Raw genomic sequence first — 25,310 nt, 5'->3', positions numbered from 1 at the left:
CTTATAATTATGTTCTTTTGTATGCTCCATACAAGAATCAAAGTGGACTTAAGATACCTTTTCAAACACCCCACAACTTAGAACGTCTAGACTTTAGAGGGGAAAAGGAACTCAGAATTGGAGAGAGAGAGAGATGCCCTGGCTATCAACAGATAAGAAGGTAACAGCTTTTCCTTCTTTCTTTTAAAAAATATTATATATTCTATACTTAGAAAAGTATCACTCAATATCAAGAAATAAGTACCCACAATTTAATTCTTATATATATTTCTAATGCATACATTAGAGCTACAGAACAATTTCATCAGTTTAGGTTTGTTTTTCTTTTTAAAAATAAAATTTGTATTCAGTCTAACAATTTACATTCCAAGTATGAACCCGAGGCAATTTAAAATAGTGAATTTACTCTGTAGTATGGAATTTTAAGTCATTATTATGAATACAATCCACTTGTGTCACATTCAGGATGGACTCAATGTATATTACCAAGTGCCTCTGGCTTGAGCACCATACAGATCTACCAAAGGTGACCTGGACAGGACCACAATGGTTTGTCTACATTTTAAAATGGCTGAAAGCTATTCCTATTATTTTCAATAACTGGCCTCTTTTCAATCCACAAACATGAAACTCTAATGAACCCACTTCCCAATTAAAATTAATAGAACTTGTTTGCTAACGTTAAAGAAGCAAAAAACAAAATACTATATAGCAAGAACCTGTCTACATAATAAAGATTCCAGTCACACATTTCAAAATATTCTTTGGTATAATGTTAATTTAGATGTCTTGAAGTATTTTAAGACATTCTAGCACATAAAGAGCAAAAATATTTATAACTCTCTTTCATAAGGTTTTTAAAAAAAAAACAGACACCATGGCTAACGAAGACAAGCCTCCAAATGGTTGCGGAGCATTTTTTTTCCCTCTCTCTTGCTTCTGTTGGAGAGGATTTTTCTGTCTCCCCCAACATTTACTTTGCTATGGGATAATTCCCTGACCCTTGCCACACTTTAACTTCTAGAAGAGCAGTTTCCCTCTAGATCTTAATTGTTTGGGGTGAGGATGAGTGGCTGATTTTCTGGTTGCATGGCTTTTAGCTTAATTGTGTGTGGCTGATCTGTGAGATGGATTTATCAGTTCATAAGAGCTCATTTCAGGTCATGGCTTCAGCAAAACTTTCCCACAGCTCATTGATATTCAGTTAGCTCTGGAAGACCCCACCACTGATGGTATTACATACTAGTAAGAAAGACCGATTCCAAACCAAGAAACAAGGAGGCTTCAAAAAGCCAAACACAACATTCTGCAGCTGAAGGAGAGGGAATTTGAACTTCCAAAGTGCAATAGGCACAACAAGAAAGGGCCTTTAATATTTAAAAAAATGTATTCAACATGTCATAGGCTTAAATGCTTCTCTTGCTGACCTAAGTTAATAAATCTGTTCACCAGAAAATTATCAATGTAGTTTTTGAATTCTGTCAGATCAAGAGAGAAGAAAATGAAAATGAAGTTAAGAAAATCTTTGAAGGTCACATTCTGATTCTGACCTCACATCTAATTCAGCTGCAAATATTTTTAAAGCATCAGAACAATGTTGCAAATACAGGAGCTAGGAGTTCAAAGGCTGATGCAAGGGCATAACATAGAAAGATCAAATTTATTTCCCAAACTCCAGACCCTTAGTTCCCAAAGGCCAAATCACTTAAGGTGAACTCAGTTTTCATCAGTATTTTTAGACTATAGAATATATGGCCAAACGATTAAACGAGTACCTTTTTGTACATTCTACAGGCACTTAATAAGTAAGTGCAGAAAATATTGACCCAATAAATATCAAATTAACTATTTGTAAATTTTGCTTTTATCTGACAGCTTCTCATTAGATCATTTTGCACACAGGCCATTAAGTTGTGATAAAATACAGAATAATAATTAAAAAACTGATGTAAAAATGGAACTCAAAGTCTCCATTAGTTTTTACTTACATGCTTTTTTAAAAATCAGCCCGCTGGAAATATAGTCAGTGGATATGATCTGTTGGTACGACACTCATCCCTTGCTTAAGATGACCCCAAAAGTTCATTAATTGTGCAATGTGTGAATTCAAAAACAAAGCATTCGAGAGTTAAAAAAAAAATCACTCTTGTGCAGAAAGAATGCAGAGACCCAAATTGTATAAATTACATTAAATCATCTTGCTTTGTACTAGGTACAGAGCACTCAATGCAGAGAAATATTAAGTCATGTGAGTCATTCAGACTGAGCTTCTGTGCAAGAGAATGTCAAAAATATAGTGGGATTGCAAATTAAACCTGTAAATTATGCTTTTGTGCTAAAGTACTAAGTCATGTGACTAAGCTATTTTTAGAGACATGAAATGTTTTTTTCCCCCAAGTGCTGTTCTTAAAATTGTTTACTGAAACATTCAGCAAATAATCAACAATTTCCCTAGTCTTTCTTGAGAAGAATACTCTTAAAATAACAAACTATGTTAACATAAAATTAAATATTCAGGCACCTTAATACAACCTCTGTATCATTACTTGGTCTAATAAAACAGTGTTTAGTTAACTCATGCTGGCTATCTTCAATGTAGTATGCTACAGACCTGTACAGAATGATTTATGAATGTTTCTATTGCAATAATACAACATCTTTCATTGTTTTACAAAATCTAACAATTAATTCTAGTGGACCTTCCCCCCCCCACCCCCCAAAGGTGATTCTCAATAAACTGGAATGGAGGACCAAACCTTCTTTTATTGTAAGAAGCTAAAAGATAAAAAACCCTTGATAACTTTATTTAAATTTTTTGGTTTGAATACTGAAGCAACTCAGTAATATATGTTTAAGTACAACAGCAAAAGTTGAAATCCTAATATTTTTGGATCAGCCATATTGGTCATGAACGCTTTAAATTATTCTTGTTGTCCAATATGAATTTGTAGATGAGAAATTTTGTGAATTAAAATCAAGTATTTAGATAATTTGGTGCTCACTATGAACAAGCAACAAGAATCAGAAAGAAGGAAGTAAATCAGTATTTGAGTATGTGTTCAAACCACCCAACCACAAGAGTCTATTGGTTATTTTAAATAGGTCATAGACCTAATTACACTTTCGTGTAATATGAGCATTTAGCAAGTTTAAATAAATACTTCTTCAAACACACACACACCCCAAAGTTGTTACTCCCAAAGGACTATATTTTTCCCTTCTGTGCATGTATTGGTTTGGTTGGCATTAATGGGACTCGTGTGTGCAAACGGAAGAAAGACTATATCAAAAATCTGGTTTCCATTTAGTTGTGAAGATAAATGATACTAAATCAATGCTCTTTATTTTGATAGATAAAAATGTTACCCTAATGCTTTTTCTCCCCTCAGGGAAAAGTTTCTTTGACTTATTTTTCTTTTAAGAAAAAAAACCTATGGCAGATTCAATATCTCAAACAATGTTATTTGTAACATAGTGGATGAGGTACTTATAGCATGTTTTGAAAACTAAAACTAGCTGCTACCAGTACAGAAGGTTTGGCATTCTTTTTGAAAGAATTTAGGATAAAGTTTAATGGTGTTTTGGTGCCAACCTGCAATTATCATGCAGTAAAATAAAATGAATGCCTCTTTCGGATTCTAATCTACATAGATAAAGACATTAAAATCGGTTCTTACATTTTGAATTTGAGTGATTCTGAGTCCTGAAGAGATGTTTGCAATATTTGGACATGATCCTGCACACACTTACTTACATAAATATTCTTACTGTTTCCAACAGAGTTGCATATGCAATAAAAGGGTATTCATAGAATTAAATGTACACAGGATTGGTCCCTTAAAGGTAAATTTAAAACAAACAACTGCCTATTCTAAATCAATGTTGAAATATTAGAGGCAAGCCAAATATCACATACCAATTTCAGCTTACTTTTGTACTGTGTAGTAAAGAGCTGACATGTAACATCAGTTTATTATTACTAAAATTACATTAATAGGAAATTTAGATATAAACAAAAGACCAGATGTGGATGATAAATTATAGAAAATTGCTGGGGTAACTTCACACCACATGTGCTTACAGTCTGCTTAGCCATACATATGGAGGATTCCCCCCAGTGTAGGGAAATCCTTGGGTGCATAGAGCTACTGAAGGGGCTCCAATGTTGCCTCCCACCTTCCTGAGCTGCCATTGTAAGGGCTGTGCCTGTGCAAAATGGAACATGCCTGGCTGACCAATGATTGCTGGAACAGCTCTTTGGGGCAGTGACAGTCAGTTCAAATTTGAGCAGCCTTTACTTACATTGTTACTTAATTTATGCTTGGTATTTGACTGTTGCATAGATGGTCCTGGGATTAGGACAGTGCAAGAAGGGCTTAGAGCCATTCATGCCACCCTTTCTCCCTTCCTCCTGCTCCAGCTTCTGTATCAGTGGCGCTCAAACTTTTTTACTGGTGACCTCTTTCACATAGCAAGTCTCTTAGTCCGACCCCTCTTATAACTTAAAACACTTTTTTATACATTTAACACCATTATAAGTGCTGGAGGCAAAGTGGGGTTTGGAGTGGAGGTTGACAGCTCGAGACCCCCCATGTAAGAACCTTGCGACCCCCTGTTTGAGAACCCCTGTTCTATATTAAGATGTATGCCATATAATTTCTTCTAAGTGGTATGTGGTTGTGGCTTTTTTTGTGTGGTACAATTACAGTATTATCTGATTATCATCACTTTAAGAGACAGTATTTCAGATGTGCAGCAGGTACACTTGCATCAGTATGAAATGCTCTTGCACGTACTCAGTTAAGTATGACAGCTTCTGTTTTAAAATAAGTGGCAATACTTGTCACTCATGTGGGACTAAAATGTGGCTCTTATACTTTTTGGACTGAATCCTGGTCCCACTGAAGTCAATGGGAAAAAATTCTATTGACTTTCTTGGGACCAAAGTTTTGCCCTTAAGTTGTGTAGGAAAAAGAGAGATATAGAGTTACTGTCAATAAACAAGCAAACAAAAGAAAAACCATTTTATCTTCTGCAAGCTCTCTCACGCATGAGTAGTCCCCCACTTCAGTTAATGGGTATCCCATTAATAAACATAAGAAAGAACTACTTGTGTACATAGGGATTTGCAGGATTTGGCCCTACTGAAACATTTATAATGTATTTCGTATTACGTTTTCCCCATTCTTAGCCAGTTATCTCTACACTTGACAGATGGTTTCCTGAAACGGGGTCCAGAAGCTCAAGCATTTCTATAACAACAAAAAAGCAGGTGATTTTGTTCACTCCATGAACAATTACCACACATACATCTCTTTTGGCCATGAAGCCCATTAACTATAGGGGTAATAATTCAATAAATAAACCATCCTTGTATATATGACCTTTTCTTATACCTTTATCTTCTCCATCTGCTAGAGCCAGTCAGAAAATAGAAACCGCTTTCAGTAAATAAATTTTGCAAGGTGTGTACGTGGGGGAATCATTCCAAATTGGGACAAAAAGCCAAAAATGCAACCTTTTTTCTCCAGGAAGGGATTTCTAGAAAAATTCAAGTTTTGGAAGAACCAACACAGAATTCTTCCATTTCCCATCTGGAAGACTTGTGACTTTCACTTTCGCACAGCAGACAAAGTGAAATTGATAAGATGCAGATAGAGAGATGCTCAGCCTCCTCACTTCCTTCTAAGACAAGGGCTGAATGCCCAGCTGTCTGCCTCTCTTGCAGCCTGACTGGGTGCAGCAGGGTGCAGCGGGGTGGGGTTGGCTGAGAGCCAGAGAGTTAGGACATAGCCTCTGGCAGGCTGCTTGGAAGCCATGATTTTGATTTTCCTCATGGAAAACTGAAACTTTTCAGCAAAATTGAAAACTTTCTGTGAAAAAAACTGATTTTCTGATAAGGGCATTTTCTATTGGAAAATCATTCAGGCAGAAAATTCTCAACCAGCTCTTTCATCTACATTATTCAACCTGAGTGAGCTGTTTAGGGAATACACTTCTCAGTTAGAAAATTCTCTCTCTCCCCATCCCAACATGCATTATTTTGGTTTATTATACAAGTCACATGATCAGAAGTGGTCCAACTAAAAAGTACTTATTGCTTTTCAATTAACAAAGTAAAGTACAGTACGTAATTGTAGCAGGAAGCAAAAACTGACCTTTTTCCTTGCTAAGGATTACACATAAGGTGGGTATGTTCATCCTGTTCATTCTAAGCTGAAAAACAAAGGACTAGTTGATACAGAAGATACACAAATGTATATTATAATAAAAGTTTAACCTTTAATAATTCTCAGTTTGCCCTAAATTTGTATAAACTCTCTTGGGTAGACAAATTTCTTAGTCTTTTATTTCTACTTGCAAATGACTTTGAAGCAACTGCCTGCTTGTTAACACAAAGGCACATTATTTTGTTTAAAACACCACAAGCATGGCAAAATAAATCTGATGTTTAAAGTCTGTTCTGATCAAGATTATTTTTATTTTAGCAATAATATTAATAAAGTGCTCAGTTGTGGGTTTGCCTTTACTTCAGAGTAAGTGGCAGTGTAGTTTTGTGCTCCCTGAATCACAATCTCTCTCCTATTCCAGCAAGGGATTAAAATTATGCCAGGTTTATTTCTACTCTCTGCTGCCTGGTGTATTGACAGTAGAGCTGATAGACTCAAGGCTCCACCCAGTGACTACACTCATTGGGCCCCCTTTCTAGTCATTTGCAGGAGGGAGGGATGCAGCAGTTCTTTAGTCTCTGCTTACCCACTCAAGAGGCTACCCATGAGGAAATACGCATGGCTGCACTGTAAAGACACACTTTGCATTTCCTTCCTTTAGTGTGCTGCATTCAAGCCAGGCCAAAATTTGGCCCCAAATAGTAATTATTTTGGGTATTTACCCCATCAAGTCCCTATTTGCCAAATAAATATTTATAAGCTGCTGAAGTCTCTGTCATATTTATACATATTTAATCAAATAATTGTTTTTTTTATAAAACAAATAGGAACTCAGAGGTTGGCCTCTAGGTCAGATTGTTGTTATTGACTCTTGGGGATAAATTCATGGGATTAACTATATCACTTCCACAGCCTCTCTCTATTAAATAAAAGGAATTTTAAATAAAGATTACTCTACATTTGTGTGTTCTTTTATCCAATCACCAGTCAGATTACTGGCCAATCAAGAATTTTTGAAAATTGGCCTTAAAAAAGAAATTTAACAGCCAATAGCAAAAGACCAAAAAAAAAAAATCCTGTTATTTTTTGTAAGTACATCAGAAGCAGGAAGCCTGCCAAACAACCAGTGGGGCCTCTAGGTGACTGAGGTGTTAAAGGTGTACTCAAGGAAGAAAAGGCCATTGTGGAAAAGCTAAATGAATTCTTTGCATCGGCCTTCACTGGAGAAGATGTGAAGGAGATTCTGATACCAGAGCCATCCTTTTTAGGTGACAAATCTGAGGCGTTGTCCCAGATTGTGGTGTCAATAGAGGTGGTTTTGGAACAAATTGATAAATTAACAGTAATAATGACTAGAAGTATGGAACAGCTCCCATGAGAGGAGAGATTAAAAAGATTGAGACTATTCATCTTGGAAGAGTGACGGCTAAGGGGGATTATGATAGAGGTGTATAAAAATCATGAATAGTATAGAAAAAGTGAATAAGGAAGTGTTATTTACCCCTTCACATAACACAAGAACGAGGGGTCACTCAAAGACATTAGTAAGCAACAGGTTTAAAATACACAAAAGTAAGTGCTTCTTCACACAACAGACAGTCAACCTGTGGAACTCGTTACTGGGGACGTTGTGAAGGCCAAAAGTATAACTGGGTTAAAAAAAGAATAAGATAAGTTCATGGAGGATGGGTCCATCAATGGCTATTAGCCAGGATGGTCAGGAATGCAACCCCAGGCTCTGTGTGTCCCTAAACCTCTGACTTCCAGGTGCTGGGACTGGACAACAGAGGACAGATTACTAAAAAATAAGCCTTATTGTGAGGGAATAAGGGGGAAGTAATTGGTGCAATAGCATTGTGCTGGCTCTTTCTACAGGGATGAATTTAATCAAAAAAGATATGAATTTTTGAGAACTCACATAACATTTAACATGAGGTATCTACTTGTCTGTGTATCATAAGGATAAAAAGTAAGTTTGCAAATGTGGTATTACAGACATTTACCAAAGTATAAGGAACAGAATAGATGTGTTGCTACTGCAGCAATATACAAGAGTTTTCTTGTAAGGAAGCTCAAGGGGAGAAGGCTGAAATATATTTACATCCAGTGAAAAAACTGTACTCAGACTGAGGTCTCAGAGGCATGATTTCAGAATGAAATTGGGAGAGAGCGCCAAGAACAATCATGTTTTCTTCATTTTTTAGGTTATGGACAACATAACCACAAAAGTCTATTAACTGTTTTACTAAAGAGTCCTCATGAAATAGCCGTCTGAAATCTCAAACACAAACTGTGTTGCCAGCCAGTGTCATACAATTTTAATAAAGCATTTTCATTCTAGTCCCTAATTGGCCTTGGGGAAGTACTGTGTCAAGAAAAAATGGAGAAGAGTACCCAGACATCCTGTTTTCAGCATATGTGAAATAGGATGTATATACTCTACACTAGGTCAGACAAGAAAGGGTTCTTTTCATAAGGAATAAAGGAAGCCAAAGGCCTGACCCACCCCAGAAAAATTGCTCAGTCTACCAACTGGAAAGAAGCAATCTACCTGGGGTCATCAAGAGAGTGAAGACAAAAAGGAGGGTAAGGAGCATATGGATGTAAAAAGGGAGGGAAGACGTGTGCTCTCTCTCTCTCTCTCTCTCTCTGGAGGCAATAGAGTGAGGAAGCTGCTAAAATCTTCCCAAAAGAATGGAAAACCTGGAAATTTGATTGCTTTGTCACAATCTAAGAACTATACTTCTTGCCAGAAACAAAGTTAAAACTCAAATGAGCTGGTTTGAGTCTTCCCTATGAGCGAAGCTGAGAAAAGCTGTGGTCCAAACTCTCAGCATGACCAGAGAGCACCAAAGAAGTGTACATAAAAGAGATGATATTTTGTTTCTCCTTGTGTTATGGTTTCTTTGATATCTGAGACTATGTAACATCTTGTGTGCCCTTGTACCTAATGGTAAATGAGTCCTATTAATAAATACTAATAAGGAATATTTGTATTACTGAAAATTTAAAAGTGTTTTAACATGTTTAATGCACCATAAAGACATTAATGGAGTAACAGAATTGTACTGTGACACAAATAAATGCAACTCCCTGCTTCATTTTAGGTGTTTGTGAGGTCATCAACTCTTGCAGGAAAAATAAAGATCCCTGAACTCAGACTTTTTTTTACGATAAAACACCTTACAGTGCTGTTCTTAAAATGTATGCTTTAGCTACCCAGGCATCTTGGCTCCATTGAAGCCAATGGCAAAGCTTCCATTGACTTCAACAAAGCCAGAATTTCACCCTGTTTTGGATGTAGTGTCTTACACAATGTTCATTTACTTATGGGGGAAAAAAATCCGTTCACTTTTATATATTAAAAACTCCCATCAATGAAGATAGACTATAAATATCTGTACTACACATTGAAAACTTTTTTCACACAGATCAACAATAGCAATAACTTTCAGGAAAACACAAAGTGAGGATAAAACAACACCAACAATTTGTGTGCTTATGCAAAATTAGAATCCACAAGGATTGGAAGACTTGTGATCTAGATTTTTGTGTGTGCTCTGTTCAGTTTCCTCCAGTGTTGGGTATTCGAGGAATACAAACCTGGACACACACGGTTTAAGATTCCTGGAAATAGTACAGTTTCCTAAAAGTATTACTCAAACAAAACAGAAGTGCAGGAATCAAAAAGACATTTCATGAGTGGAGAGTTCTTATATTTTAATTAGTATGGATTCTGTCTGATCACTCTCCAATGACTATTGCATTTTGCTAACTTCAATAGGGAGTCCTAAGAGACACTTCATCCTTACAATTTCATGCTTTTTGCAGTTAAATATCAGGCCCATAAAATCTCTTCTTTCTTGGATACACATATAAAAATAAAATTAACTCTGAATTCAGGGCTTCTCTTAGTGACATCTTGTCTTAGGGTCTATTAACTATTATAGTGATTCTGTGAACTGGCTAAAGTCTGCTACAACAGTAGAGTAATACACTACTTAGCAGAGGGGAAGAAGCGGAGGGGGGTGTCAGATAGAGGGAAGGTGCCAGGCCATGCCATGCCTGGCAGTTTGGGGCAGCACAGCCTCCCCTAACCGGCCCTCCATACAATTTCGGAAACCCGATGCAGCCCTCAGGCCAAAAAGTTTGCTCGCCCCTGCTATAAAGGGAGAACTTGACCACTGAATCTCAGATTCAAAATGAGTTGAGGAACACAGAAGTCTGAGTTTTCTGGTGGAGCATTTCACACAAGCGGACATGGTTGATTATATACAGTGATGTGCTATAGTCACAACATTCTATATTTGCTCCTCCCCTCCATCTTATGGATTGTCTGATGGAAACTACCAAAGGAAGAAACAATGGGTGAGCAAGGAGAAATCTAGAACAAAGAGGTATAGAAAAATGATTTCACAAGTAGGTGTGTTTTAGGGACAATATCTCAAGGTAGTACCCTAAATAGGCCTATGGAGGACTAAGACAACTTTTTTTTTTTTTTTTTTTTTAAAAGGGACTACCAATAACTCCCTCCCGTAAAAGATTAAGGAATGCTCTAAGAAAGCTTTGGAAAAATAATGAAGCTCTGGAATTAGCCTGGTATTTATACCATAGATTCCCAGTGCATTCTTTGAGCTTCCTAGGAGTGTTGTTTTTTCCATCTGCTAACTGTCAATATGGTATAACCTTATATTTTGATTATACAAATGTACAAAAAGAGCTTTTTAAAAAAAATTACTGTAGAGTTTTGGCTTCATTTCTTAGTTCGAGACAGCTACTCTGGCATCAAAAATATAATCTAGGTCAGAGATAATGCTGAATCTTTTCTCATGTAAATAAGTAGCATTCCACTGTTTAATTATGTCAAAGTATATTATAACCATTTATGACTAATGCCTATATGAATCACATTGTCACAAAAGATGTTAAGTTCTATCACATGAAAATATTCAACTTCATATACTATCTGAATGAAATCAATTAAATCCAGGTCAAGAATGTATTTTTCCCCTCACTTAATTAGCAGCAAAAACATGTAAGGCGTGCCCTGCTGGTCTTAAACAAAGAGTATGAATTGCAAAATTGTTTACACTTTCAATTCATCTTAGTTAAATACTGAAATTCTCTTCTCTGTGCTGCTCTCTTGATTAATTTTCTAATATTAACTCAATCTTTTGTAGAATTTTATTGCCGGGAATATATTTAGCAATAATCATAGCATACTAATATTAAAATAAAATAAAGTATGTCTCTGTATAAAATTGTATTGATTTTTAAAAAAATACTTACTTATAATGCTCTTCATGGCCTTGCTTCTAGTTACGTTAGGGACCTTTTGGTTTCTTAAATTTCTGGGTGCACATTCAACTTTGCTTCAGAGACTCTCCTGTCTGTAGTTTGGCTATGGACCAAGGTCACTGGGGCTAGGTCCTTTTCTTATTATACCCCTCATCTGTGGAACTCTTTGCACCCCAAGTTACATCTGTTGAGTCAGTAATATTGTTTACATTAAACCACAAATCAAATCTTTTGATTTCACTTTTCTTGGCCGTTCTGTAAAAATTCTCAAACTACTTTACACTCTGTACCATAATTTTATTTATTAAAAGAAAAAAAGGAGGAAGGGATGGAGAAAGAAATAAAGATATCTTTTGCTAAATCATGGAGGCTATTATAGTGTACATCAAGAATCAGAAACACTGGATCTGTTAAAAATGGGTAATTAAGGTTTGTGCAATGATAGTAATCATATAAAAAAGTGTACATTTAAAGAAACACTTTCTCAAACAATTCAGTTATATTACCCATCGCTGATATGAACTAAACACTCTAGGTTTTAAGTATCACAGCGAATAATCCTAATAATTTAAAGACAATACTGTAGTTAATATCACAAGATAAAAGATGTAAAAAATATGCATCGTGCAGTAGTATTTCTCTCTCTCTCTGTGTATTACAAACCAGAATGGCCTCAATTCTGCAAAGCGATCTGCCAATACAGGTTGTGAACCATTCACTGGGATTTTGTGCAGGTACATGAATGCTGGAACATTCCATTGCAGAAACAGTGCCTGGATGGTACTCAACGCTGCTGTCTCTTAAAAGACGACAGCACTGCATTATCATTGAGGTATTTACCTCAGCTGCAACATAGTGTGCTGCAGTCCATAAGCTTCTCTGGAGCAGACTTTAATGTGGCAGTTTCAGTTTCTCTGCCACTGAGAGCAACTAGGAGTCATTGCATAGCCCTTTAATTCAATTATCTGGTTTCTTTTAAAGGAGAAAGGCATTGGATCCAATCAGGTTGAAGGCAGATTGAAAGGAGAGCTAATGTAGGGCATAGCTACACTTGCAGATGTAGAGTGCTGTGAGTTAAACCCGCCTTCGGAGAGTGCAGTAAGGAAAGCGCTGCAGTCTGTCCACACTGAGAGCTGCTTGTGCACTGGCGTGGCCACATTTGTGGCACTTGCAGCAGCATTGGGAGCAGTGCATTATGGGCAGCTATCCAAGCATGCAAGTGACTGCAATGTGCTTTTCAAATGGGGGGTGGGGTGGGGTGTGACAGGGAGTGTGTTGTGTGTATGTGGGGGAGAGAGAGTGGGTTTTTTGGGGGCTGAGAGTATGTCAGCATACTGTCTTGTAAGTTCAGACAGCAGCAGACCCACCCTCCCCACCCGCCTCTCTCTCTCTCTCACACAGCATTTCACACTAATCTGTCTTGGAGCAGATAAGCAGCCGACTGTCAGAAACAGAGCTTTCAAATGGCATATCCGCATTCCTACAGCAAGTTCAAAACACTGAGAAGAGTGGCCACTTGACTTAAGGGGATTAAGGGACGTTTCCGGAGGCAGATCAGAGCACAGTAATGCAACACCTCGTCCACACTGGCACCGTGGCGCTCCAGCGGGGCGCAGCAAACGTTATTCCACTCGCTGAGGTGGAGTACCAGCAGCGCTGTAGCCATGGAGTCAGAGCGCTCTACGTACCTTGCCAGTGTGGACGGGGAGTGAGCTAGTATGTCTGGGGCTGCTTTAATGTGCATATTTTTGGGTTTTTACAGAATATCTGTTGAATCGGTTCTAGTTTATAGACTATATAATTAGGATCTTAGGAGGGAGCTGGTACAATTGGGTTTTACAATCAACAAATAACACTCCCCACCCGCACATACCAAATCCCACTCCCATAAACCAAAAAAAAAATCTACCAGGTTTACTGGACCTTCACTGTAATATGAAGATTCTCACAAGGTATAGTGTGGTACCAAATCTTGACTATATTAAATTACAAACTTAATCCATTATATTAAATATTATTACTGAATGTCTTAATTAAGCATGTGAACAAAACCCTTCCATTTTCTTGGAGAATATTTCATCTTTAGTTTTTATTAACTTCATTAGTGCTGGTAATTGATAATCATGAGATTTTATTAGTGGAAAATGGTACTTCCTCAATGTAAGAGTAAAACTGAGCCAGGGTTTAATCGGAAAAGAGGTATCAATATATTAAAAAAGAAACACATTATTCACTAGGTCAACTGAATCTCTTATGGAGCTGCTACAGTCTTTCACAGGCAGAGGATTTAAATATAAGCTTAATGTGTTCATCTAAAAACAGTATGTTATAAATTTATATTGTAGGCCTTTAGCGTTTAGGTTTTCTTAAAATATGGGACACAGTCTTCTTATATCTATATATATATTCATGAAAGGTGATAGGCTAAAATCTGTTTACACTGGATGCTTCTATCTATGTACAAAGCAGGTATGGACAAGATAATGGTCCTCCAATATGCCTGAAACCTGACCTATGGAAAAGATCACCCGTAAGGCTAAAAACAGGCTTCACAGCCTTTAAGCCTATGGCCTCTATTGAGATGGCAGATGATACCAATCAAATATGGTAGCATCTTTTGTCATATGGACTCTTTAGATTTCATACATAGGTAGCTGTCTCCTCATTAAGCATTTTCAATCCCTAACTCATGCCAACGGTTCCAATGAAAGCTTGTGTGAATATGGTTTTACAGGATTGCGCTCTCAGCTGTGGACTTTAACTGCTAGTTTATGGGTATTCAAGAAAATAAATACTGTAGAATTTTCAGTACAGAATTTTCAAATCTTAAATACAGACACCACACTTTACTACATAAGGATTTTTTTTCCTAGAGAAAATATCTGATATCTGCAACAAGGCAAATTCATTCCTTTGTGTATATGCTACATGTAATATCTTTTTCATTCAAAGAATGAAACTATAACCTTACAATGGCATTTTATTGTAAGACACACTCTGAAATAACTGAAATTTCTTAAAGAAATTGATGTATCTAAATAGACCATTGCATCATGCATAAACACCCTGTGCACCAGAGGTTTAACAATACAGCATTTGTTTACCCAAGCAAAATAAATAAAGCTCTAAAAACATGATATAACATAGTGTTTAAACATTTATTATGCAAAATATTGAAGCCATGAATCTTTATACTATGAATACAATACACTAGAGTAAAACTTATTTCTTAATTTCATATTTAAATGTATTCCTAATGTACAGTTGAAGTAAAAGTAATGTTTACTTACAAAAAATGTACATATCCTGCCTTAACCATATAAGTCTAATCAATGTGCATATTACAGAACAAATTTACTGGGAACAGCATATTTCGATGGATACAGTTTACTTCCACCTAGGATTTCAGTACCTACATCACATGGACAATTGACAATAATCTTAAGTATAAAAAGTCTCAAAGTCACCAAGAATTCTGCAGCATATTATTTTCTAATGTCAGCTTGAATGTATACATGATTTCTCCACAAATAATTTCTAAACCAGATAATGCCTTAAGCTATAAAAAGTGACTTTCTGAATACATGGAAATGGAAATGTACAAGCCAGAAGGTTATTTTGCAATAAAAACTGTAACATTAATCATTACTTCAGACATTCATATTTATTATACATACATGTACATGTTGCGCTCATCAGCATTATTAATGCTGTTGTACAGCTATGATGTGTGATTTTATAAAACACATTGCCCACCTATAGTTGATAGGATGTGCACTGGCTAAGGGGATTGTTGTTGTTCACAGGTATCAAACGGACACTCCCAACTATTTTGCTTCTCCACTACCCAAAAGGCCACCCCCTTTTTTCTGTCTCCTTCCATCCAGCCTCTCTTTTTTTTCCTCTACCTCTCTTAGTCAAAGATTTATCTTTAGTCTGATCTGTGTTCTCAGGGATTGGGTTCTAGACCAGTCTTTTGGTTGGATGGCTTGTTCATGCAATGCAACTCTCCCAGAATGACATCCCCATGAAATGTGGCACACTGAGCAGCACCTAACTTATGACTAAAGATTCCGCTGGTGATCAGGAGCTGTTACTTTCCTTGGTAACAATAAGAAAATCACTCTCTATAAAGATTTAATAACTCCATTATTTTGTATTGGACATCTAACTTAATGAATGCCTGTGAAAATGAGGTAGGATCAGAGGCTAAAATAGGGAAAAAAACCAAGTTAAAAATTACTTAGACAAGTTAGCTGTCTTCAAGTCACCAGAGTCTGATGAAATAAATCCTAGAATACTCAAAGAGCTGACTGAGGAGATATCTGAGCCATTAGCAATTATCTTCCACGGAAGCATATAATTAAGCATTCAATTTGCAAACACCTAGATGCTAATAAGGTGATAAGTAACAGTCAGCATGGATTTCCTGTCAAACCAACCTAATAGCTTTCTCTGACAGGGTAACAAGCCTTTTGGATTGGGGAGGGGGGTAGCGGGGAGAGGGGGAAGTGGTAGATGTAGTATATCTTGACTTTAGTAAGGCTTTTCATACTGTCTCGCATGACCTTCTCATAAACAAACTAGGGAAATACAACCTAGATGGAGCTACTATAAGGTGGGTGCATAAATGGGTAGAAAACTATTCCCAGAGAGTAGTCATCAGTGGTTCACAGTCAAACTGGAAGGGCATATCTCGTGGGATCAGCACACTTATAAAGTTTGTGGAAAATATCAAGCTGGGAGGGGTTGCTAATACTTTGGAGGATAGGATTAAAATTCAAAATGATCTGGACAAACTGGAGAAATGGTCTGAAGTAAATGGAATGAAATTCAATAAGGACAAATGCAAAGTACTCTACTTAGGAAGGAACAGTCAGTTGGACACATACAAAATGGAAAGGACTGCTTAGGAAAGAATACTGCAGAAAGGGATCCATCGGTCACAGTGGCTCACAAGCTAAATATGAGTGAACAGTGTAACACTGTTGCAAAAAAAGTGAACATCATTCTGGGATGTATTAGCAGGAATGTTGTAAGCAAGACAAGAGCAATAATTCTTCTGCTCTACTCCATGCTGATTAGGCCTTCTCCAAATTGTCCACATCCTTCCTGAAATGTGGCACACAGAACTGGACACAATACTCCAGTTAAGTATCAGAGGGGTAGCCGTGTTAGTCTGGATCTGTAAAAGCAGCAGAGTCCTGTGGCACCTTATAGACTAACAGACGTATTGGAGCATGAGCTTTCGTGGGTGAATACCCACTTCGTCGGATACGACGAAGTGGGTATTCACCTACGAAAGCTCATGCTCTAATACTCCAGTTGAGGCCTAATCAGCATGGAGTAGACTGAAAGAATGATTTCTTGTGTCTTGCTTACAACACTCCTGCTAATACATCCCAGAATGAGGTTTGCTTTTTTTGCAACACGGTTATACCGTTCATTCATATTTAGCTTGTGATCCACTATGACCCCCAGATCCCTTTCTGCAGTACTCCTTTCTAGGGAGTCATTTCCCATTTTGTGTGTGCGCAACTGACAGTTCCTTCCTAAGTGAAGTACTTTGCATTTGTCCTTATTGAATTTCATCTTATTTACTTCAGACCATTTCTCCAGATATTTAAAAAAAGAACAAAAACAAAAACAAAACAAGTAGAGCAGCCACAGAATTGGAAGGTAAGAGATATTTAATCAGGAGAATGATTTCTTGTGAATAAGCTCGCTGCCATCCAGTCAGCAACTGGTTGCAATTCTGCATCTGGTTCTTTCTCCTCTACTAAGGAAAGGGACTGCAATAAACTCCAGACAAACACCAGGGAAGCTATGGAAATGGGTTGCCTCATTTATGTAAACATCACCACTCCAACTTGTGACTGGGAGCTTCTCTCTCTAATGATGCCTGGAGAGAGGTAGTTATGCAGAATCTTCCCTCACATCAGTGGGGGAGTTCTATTCCCGCAAGACTGTGGTCGCTGTAAGTTACACTTGTCACCATTAACTAGTTGGCATTGTATCACACATGGTAGCATCTGAAATTACCACAGTTTCCCCTCTACTTAGAAAATAACTATGATAATTACGCGGTGATGGTTGGCAAAATGCTTACCTTTTATTAGTTTCTACTATATATACACAATGGAAAACTAGAAGGAAAGTTGATTTTTATATTTACTTCTATTATCATTCTGCATTTTGTAAAAATGCATATGACTGAGTAACCTGTTTGTGAAGCGAATTTCTAAGAAATGTTTGGCATTTCAGCAAATATGCGTTCCTACTTGCTTTGTGTACTGTGTGTTCAAACAGTTTAAAAAAAACCCACCTCCTATCACATTCTATTCTATTTAGATTAACAGTTTGACTAATGAGAAATTCAGCACAATTTTCAGAAAACAAACATGAATCAAATAATGCCAAAAAGTGATCTACAAGTAGCATTAAAGTAACCAAAGTAAGAGTGCCATTGAGAAAATTAGCTTAGAATTTAGCTTTTAAAGACTATTTTAAATTCAATATCCAGCATGCACTGTGCTGAAATTTGGACATCTTTCTAAAAGATATGCTCCAGCTCAACCAGAATTTGTGGGCTTGATGCAGAAAACACATGGTGAAATTCTATGGCCTCTATTTACAAAGGTAACCTAAGTCCTCTTTTTATTTATTTTTTTGAACACTTAATATTCTTATTTTATTAAAGAGTTATTAAAATAAATCAATTACAAAGTAAGAATATTAAAAAAGATTAAACTCTTACACAAGACTATAACCAAACAGGCTTTACTTTATGGCTATAGGCTGGCTATACTTTCCCAGTGGAGTTCCAGGGTGGGAGTGGCATCAATAAAACAATACATCCTGAAATGCCATAGATAACAAGAACCATCCACAGCAGTGCTATATATGGTGGACCCAAGAAAGAAGAAACATATAGTTATTAAATTAATGAGCTGAATTGTCCCTGGTTACCTGGGGCACTCAGCACAAAAATCTAATGTTGGATTATATTCAGGTTATCTTTAAGAGAAAAGGAAAAACAGAAGAGAACACTTAAAAAAATAATTCTGAAAGCTGCATCAAGTATCTGTAGGTGGGGGCCGGGGGGGGGAGATAAAATTGAAAGAGATAATTTACTTACCTAAGATTAGGTAGACTGGTGGAAAAATCCACCAACCTTGGGAAGTTCACTGAACCCTTGCAGAGAATTAGTGTTATAATGCTCCAAGAGGCCTCTATATTTCCTTGTCTTTTTTACTGAGATGACACCTCTTCTTCCTATAACAAAACATCCATTGTATTAAAATCATCTTTACAGAGACACAAACTACTTCAATTACCAAATAGCTGTACTTCATATAATATGTGTGATGTGTCTCTGTCAAACTGCTCCACAGCATAAGGGCGATGGGCTATATAATGGGAATTTGTAGAATGAGACCTTTAAAAAAAATGGAGGTCATTTATTCGTAGGGTAAGAAGAGGGACAATTGCTTTTTATCATGTTGTTTAGAGGAACTACCAATAAAGCTTAGAAGAGTTAAAAATTTTGTACTGTGATTCCCATCCATCAGCAACAATGGGGCTAAATAAATTCTTCCCACTCCTGTCCATCTTGTACCAGCTTCACGGCTTTATCAATCTTTAATCATTTTTGTTCTGTCATTTTTTATTGTGTCTATCCAATGCATTCTTGATTTTCCTCTACTTCTAGTTCCTTGCACTCTGGTGCGTATCACCATGTATGGTATTCTTTCCAGGTCCATTCTTGACCACCATAGTCATCTTTCTTGAATCTCTGGTGTCTTTGCCGAGTACATTATAAGTTAATTATATACGTAGGTGAAAGTTTCAGAAGTGCAGAAGTGATTTTAATGAGATTTAGGTGCTTTTGAAAATGAGACTCATGCTCCAGAGTCATTTATATACTTTTGAAAATAATAATGGCTAATAAATAATTTACAAACTTACTGATAAAGAGGTATTTAGGTTTTCTTCCTTGCTGTATATTTACATATGCAAATATTGCATATTTACCTACCAATAATCTCTGAAATTACTAAAAAGTTGAAATAAAAAATAAATCAATATGTGATGAAAGCCACATTATGTTGAGTGGTAAGTGATATAGTTAAAGTTGTAGCAAAATTTTCATTTTTACAGCAGTAAATGAATCTTTATTTTACAGAAGTGTAGTAAAAAACAAATTAGAAATAAGAATATTCGATTTTTTTCATGTTGGTTTGGTGCAGACTGGTTGATACACATATAATCATAGGACTGGAAGGGACCTTGAGAGGTCATCTAGTCTAGTCCCCTGCACTCATGGCAGGACTAAGTAGACCATCTCTGAAAGGTGTTAGTCGAACCTGCTCTTACAAATCTCCAATGATGGAGATTCCACAGCCTCCCTAGGCAATTTATTCCACCCTGACAGTTAGGAAGTTTTTCCTGATGTCCAACCTAAACCTCCCTTGCTGCAATTTAAAGCCCATTGCTTGTCCTATCCTCAGAGGTTAAGAAAACAATTTTTCTACTTCCTCCTTGTAACAACTTTTTATATACTTGAAAACTGTTATCATGTCCCCTCTCTTCTATTTCCAGACTAAACAAACCCAATTTTTTCAATCTTCCCTCATAGGTCATGTTTTCTAGAGCTTTAATCATTTTTATTGCTCTTCTCTGGCCTTTGTCCAATTTGTCCACATCTTTCCTGAAATGCGGCACCCAGAACTGGACATAATACTCCAGTTGAGGCTAAACAGTGCACAGTAAAGTGGAAGAATTACTTCTCCTGTCTTGCTTACAACACATCTCAGAATGATGGTTGCCTTTTTTTTTTTTTTTTTTTTTTTTTTTTGCAACAGTGTTACAACATTCACTCATATTTAGCTTATGGTTCACTATGGCCCCCAGATCCCTTTCTGTAGTACTCCTTCCTAGGCAGTCATTTCCCATTTTGTATGTGTGCAACTGATAGTTCCTTCCTAAGTGGAGTACTTTGCATTTGACCTTATTGAATTTCATCCTGTTTACTTCAGACCATTTCTCCAGTTTATCCAGATCATTTTGATTTTAATCCTATCCTCCAAAGCACTTGCAACCCCTCCCAGTTTGGTATCATCTGCAAACTTTATAAGTGTACTCTCTATGCCATTATCTAAATCATTGATGAAGATATTGAACAGAATCTGACCCAGAACTGATCCCTGCGGGACCCCACTTGATATGCCCTTCCAGCATGACTGAACCACTGATAACTACTCCCTGGGAATGGTTTTCCAACCAATTATGCACCCCATCTTATAGTAGCTCCATCTATGTTGTATTTCCCTTGTTTGTTTATGAGAAGGTCATGCGAGACGGTATAAAAAGCTTTACTAAATTCAAGTTATACTTTTTGGCAATGTCCAAAAAGGCCACTTTTGAGTGAAGGGTCTCATCTTTCTTTGAATCACATTTTATGAAAAATGTTTAAGCTCCTGGGATCTAATTTTTACTTCACATTATTCTATATATGCTAAGTAGGACAGTACCAATAAGAAGCAGGAGCTCCTTCTATTTTGGGTTTTTTCTTCAATTTTCCAATCACTGTTTTTGAATACATTGATATGAAATAAAAATATTAAATTCTGCCAACAATATCATCTCCATAGCAGTTTATATGATAAAGTGTTGTCTGCATAGGACTTCAGACCACACAATGTTTCCAACTGCAGCTACAAAGCAAAAAAAGAGAGACAGATACACAGACACAGTTTAAATCTCATTTATACTAATGGAGGTTTACATGCCAATTCTCTTTATCAACTGAGACCATGGCTACTGTACTAGATGTCAATCAGCCACCGCCACCTACCTCTTTACAAATAAGTCAAAATAGAGGTTACATGAAGTCACAGTTAGGAATAGAACCTAGATTTCTAGTAGCCTCAAACATTACCCACTTCGCAACAATGTCTTTCAGATATTGTTTAAAAATATACATCCTTTTGTCACCCTAGCTCTAACTCAGGGGTCTCAAACACGCGGCCTGCAGAGTTATTTCCTGCAGCCCGCCATAGGTGCCAACTCCGTGGGTGCTTCCTTCACCCACCGGCAGCCAAGATCACCTCACCCCCTGCCCCTCCCCCAGCACCCTATGTCCCCGCTCCTCCCCCCTACCTCCCAGCATTTAGGACTTTCCAGGAGGGAGGGGGGAGGAGTGGGGATGTGGTGTGCTAAGGGGAGGAGGCCGAGAAGAAGCGGGGCCTGGGAGGGGATTTGGGGAAGGGGTTGGAATGGGGACGGAGAAGGGGTGGGAAAAGGTGGGGCAAGAGCGAGGCCTCATGAAAGGGGTGGAGTGGGGGTTCTGCAGTCTGTTACCAACCAATTTTGAAGTTCTCAGCTATCTTGACTTGACAATTGGTGTACAACTATAGAAAGGTGTCTGTCTGTGCTGTGCCAAGAGTACTAGACCATTGTGATATGAGAGATAACTCAACCAATCACCACCCTTACTCAATAGCTAATCTGCATGCTACAGTTTCATTGGTTGTATGAGGGGGACTTCACCAATGGTGGATTACTTGGCCCGACTGCCACCTCACATATCAACACAACCACCCCTTATTTGCCACCAACATAAATCCATTAAAATCCCCCAGCACAAAACAACCCAGGCACAAATCAACACAGCTTCCCATCACAACACACATTTACCCACCCTCACTCATACTTCCCATAAATTAAGTGGCAAGTGCTTTGCTAGTAAGCATATATTGGGCTACTGTGACAACACAATAAAAGTCAATAGAAAAATCACTGTAAGATGCTATACAATTTAAGGGTGTAGAAAAAAAGTATATATCATATGAGAAACAGTACGTGACCCTGTAATTTAAAGGTTACATGATAATAAATAGTCTCAAAGGGACAGAGAAAAAGTTGTGTGTACAACCCTAATTTTGACACATGTGCTTAACTGTGCAGTCTTAACATTCTCTTAGTGTAGTTTTTTGTATGGAATGTGGTACAATTTGCAAGCAACACTGAGATTGGTTTCGTCTCAGGATACTAACAGCATACTATATTACTCTTAATTTTTTTCATTTTTGACTATACTTTTGTATCGTTGTATGAAAAGGTTTCAGTGATGCTGCCCTCAGGCCAATGTACTAGTCCTCAAGTGGCTCTCATGGTGATGAGAGTTTGAAATCCCTGCTCTAACTAGTATATTACGCAGCCCTCCCAGAGACAGGATTCCTGATTTCCACATTGTCTAGTGCTGTCTAGCAAACAGACATAATGTACTAGAAATATGTGCGTAAACTCCTTCTCTGGTGACTGGTCCAGAAAGAGACTTGCAATTACTCCCATTGCTGAAGTGGTAGAGGTTTGAGCTGAGGATCTACAGGGACAGGGATCAAATCCTACTGCCAACCAAGATCACAGGATGTTATGAATGCATGCAATATCACTTATTTTTGAAAAACTAGTTTATTTAATTCACACAGTCAGAAAACATCCTTTAAAAGCAGTTATTTTTTAAACTTAAAAACCATTATAATCTATAAATTATTGCATGACAACAAAATACAGGTTTTTCACATTTCAACTATTTTTCAGAGTTTTGTTTGCAGGTGTCACACATCAGAAAGTTTGAAAGTTAAGAGATATGCTTCCCAATGGCAGGGATAGGGGACCCAGAATGAGGGGTTGCACAGTAGGTAGACCTGCTGCTTGAGTGCCACCATGTACCTTGTGGTTACAGCTGCTCCTTGCTGTGTCCAATTTATAGAAGCTGAGAAGTTATGGCATGTTTTGGGAAGTGAGTGATGATACAGACTCCTTCATGGAGGTTGCCTCCAGCTGACAGGTTATGTCATCACTGATATATGCGGGTGGTTGCTTTTAGCATATTTACTTTGAGTAACTTTTAAATAGTGCCAAAATAGAGACAAAGATCTTCCTGAGACATACCACATATTTTAGGAGGAACATCGCTGACAGAAGTGGATTTAGTGTTGCAGTTTACTCCTCTGACTCCAAGCCAGATGCATCTCCCTGCTCTCCTCTCCCTGACCCTGTGGAGCTACCCACTGAGGTACACCAATCCAGTATGAAAACACTAGGGAATTAACACAAACAAAAACTTTTAGTGATAATTTTGCATCAGGAAACACCTCACCACCTAAAAACCTTAAAAAGATTAAATAAGAAATCAAGGGAAAAGTTTCCTGCATTCTTTGCCTCCTTCATACTATCTACAAAGTTGTCAACAACATATATTCCATAATGCTTTCCCTTCTATCTCCAACAGGTGCAAAAAACCAACATGTAACCTGCTTCGTCAAGCCTACACTCCAATGCAAAAGCTTAACAGCATCCTCATATGCTGTTGCCTCAACCCACAGATTGGCAGATCTGCCAGTCACACATTCCATGTTTTTGGGAAATTACTATACCTTAACATTTCTGAGCTGTCCATAAAGAATGCAGGAAACTTCTCCCTTTTAACTTAGTTCCATGGTTTCAAGGCTTTGGGTGTACGTAAAGCAATCTGTCACTGCAAGTTTGTGTGTTGTATTTCAATAAAATAACTGACATACTAGAACTCACTGATTCATTTTAGCGAGGTTTATAATTATTGTCAGTTGCCAAGCACCTTAAAAAATATGTCTCTTATGTTTGAACACACAATGTTGAAAAAAGATGACACAAAGAAACTATTCAGGCTACTGTATTCTAATTTATTACATGAAAGATTTCATAGCTGTTATACGACAGACTTATATTGAGTGTTATGCTGGAAGCATTTGTTTTTCAAGTGATTATAATAAACCCTGTATACAAGTGCTTTCCAGGTTTACAGAATACATGCGCACTAACAATTACCATTATTTAGAGGCATAGACTTTTTCATGAAGTAGAATTAACTTGTCAAACACACAGTTATTCAAAGGTATGGAATGAAACGAAAGTAATTTTTTGAGAAGTACGTTATATGGAATAAGGCAGGCCAGAGAGTTCCCGCTGGGGAGCGGGGACTGGGGCTCGCCCCGCTCCGGCTGGGACACTGGGTGAGGGGCTGCACCACACAGCTTGGCCCCGTTCTGGCTGGGGTGCTGGGTCGGGGTGCACTGGGTCGGGGGGTCGTATCACGTGGCTTGGCCCCGCTCTGGTGCTTCGGCCGGGGCGCTAGGATGGGGGCTGCAGCATGCAGCTCAGCCCCACTCTAGCCAGGATCGTGAGATGGGGGCTGCACCACGCGGCTCCCAGAAGCCACGGCATGACCACACTCTGGCTCCTACGTGCTCCAATGTCCCCCTCTGGTGCTCCAATGGGAGCTGCAGGAGTGGTGCTTGAGGATGGCACAGTGTGCAGAGCCGCCTGGCCGCGCCTCTGTGTAGGAGCCAGAGAAAGGACGTCAGTACCTCTGGGAGCCGCTTGAGGTAAGTGCGGCTCGGAGCCTGCACCCCTGAGCCCCTGCCCTAGCCCTGATTCCCCTCCCGCTCTCCAAACCCCTCAATCCCAGCCCGGAGCACCCTCCTGTACCCCAAACCTCTCATCCCCAGCCCAGAGCCTGCATCCCCAGCTGGAACCTGCACCCCTTCCCACACCCCTGCCCTACCCGATACCCCTCCTGTCCGCCGAACCCCTCGTCCAGCCCAAAGCACCCTCCTACACCCCAAACTCCTTATCCCCAGCCCCACCCCAGAACCTGCACCCCCTCCCACACTCCAACCCCAATTTTGTAAGCATTCATGGTCTGCTATACAATTTCTATTCCCCGATGTGGCCCTCAGGCCAAAAAGTTTGCCCACCCCTGAAATAAGGGGTGGTACAATTGGGCATATATAGTTC

The 25,310-nt window shown here is 38.2% G+C and overlaps 1 protein-coding gene across 1 annotated transcript in view; it reads right to left on the bottom strand.

Moving 5' to 3' along the window:
• MBD5 (methyl-CpG binding domain protein 5) overlaps nt 1-25,310 on the bottom strand; it is a 225,853-nt gene that overhangs the window by 90,641 nt on the left and 109,902 nt on the right. Inside the window, exons 3-5 of the mRNA XM_045031982.1 lie at nt 18,607-18,743; nt 11,460-11,652; nt 6,159-6,216 (exon numbers count right to left, since the gene is read on the bottom strand). The gene's annotated coding sequence lies outside the window, so the exon portion shown is untranslated. The remainder of the gene's footprint in view (nt 1-6,158; nt 6,217-11,459; nt 11,653-18,606; nt 18,744-25,310) is intronic.

The sequence above is a fragment of the Mauremys mutica genome, chromosome 10 (genome assembly GCF_020497125.1).
Source record: "Mauremys mutica isolate MM-2020 ecotype Southern chromosome 10, ASM2049712v1, whole genome shotgun sequence".
Taxonomy (NCBI): Eukaryota; Metazoa; Chordata; order Testudines; family Geoemydidae; genus Mauremys; species Mauremys mutica.
The sequence above is the reverse complement of the archived record's forward strand: the minus strand, read 5'-3'. Positions and strand labels throughout refer to the sequence as shown.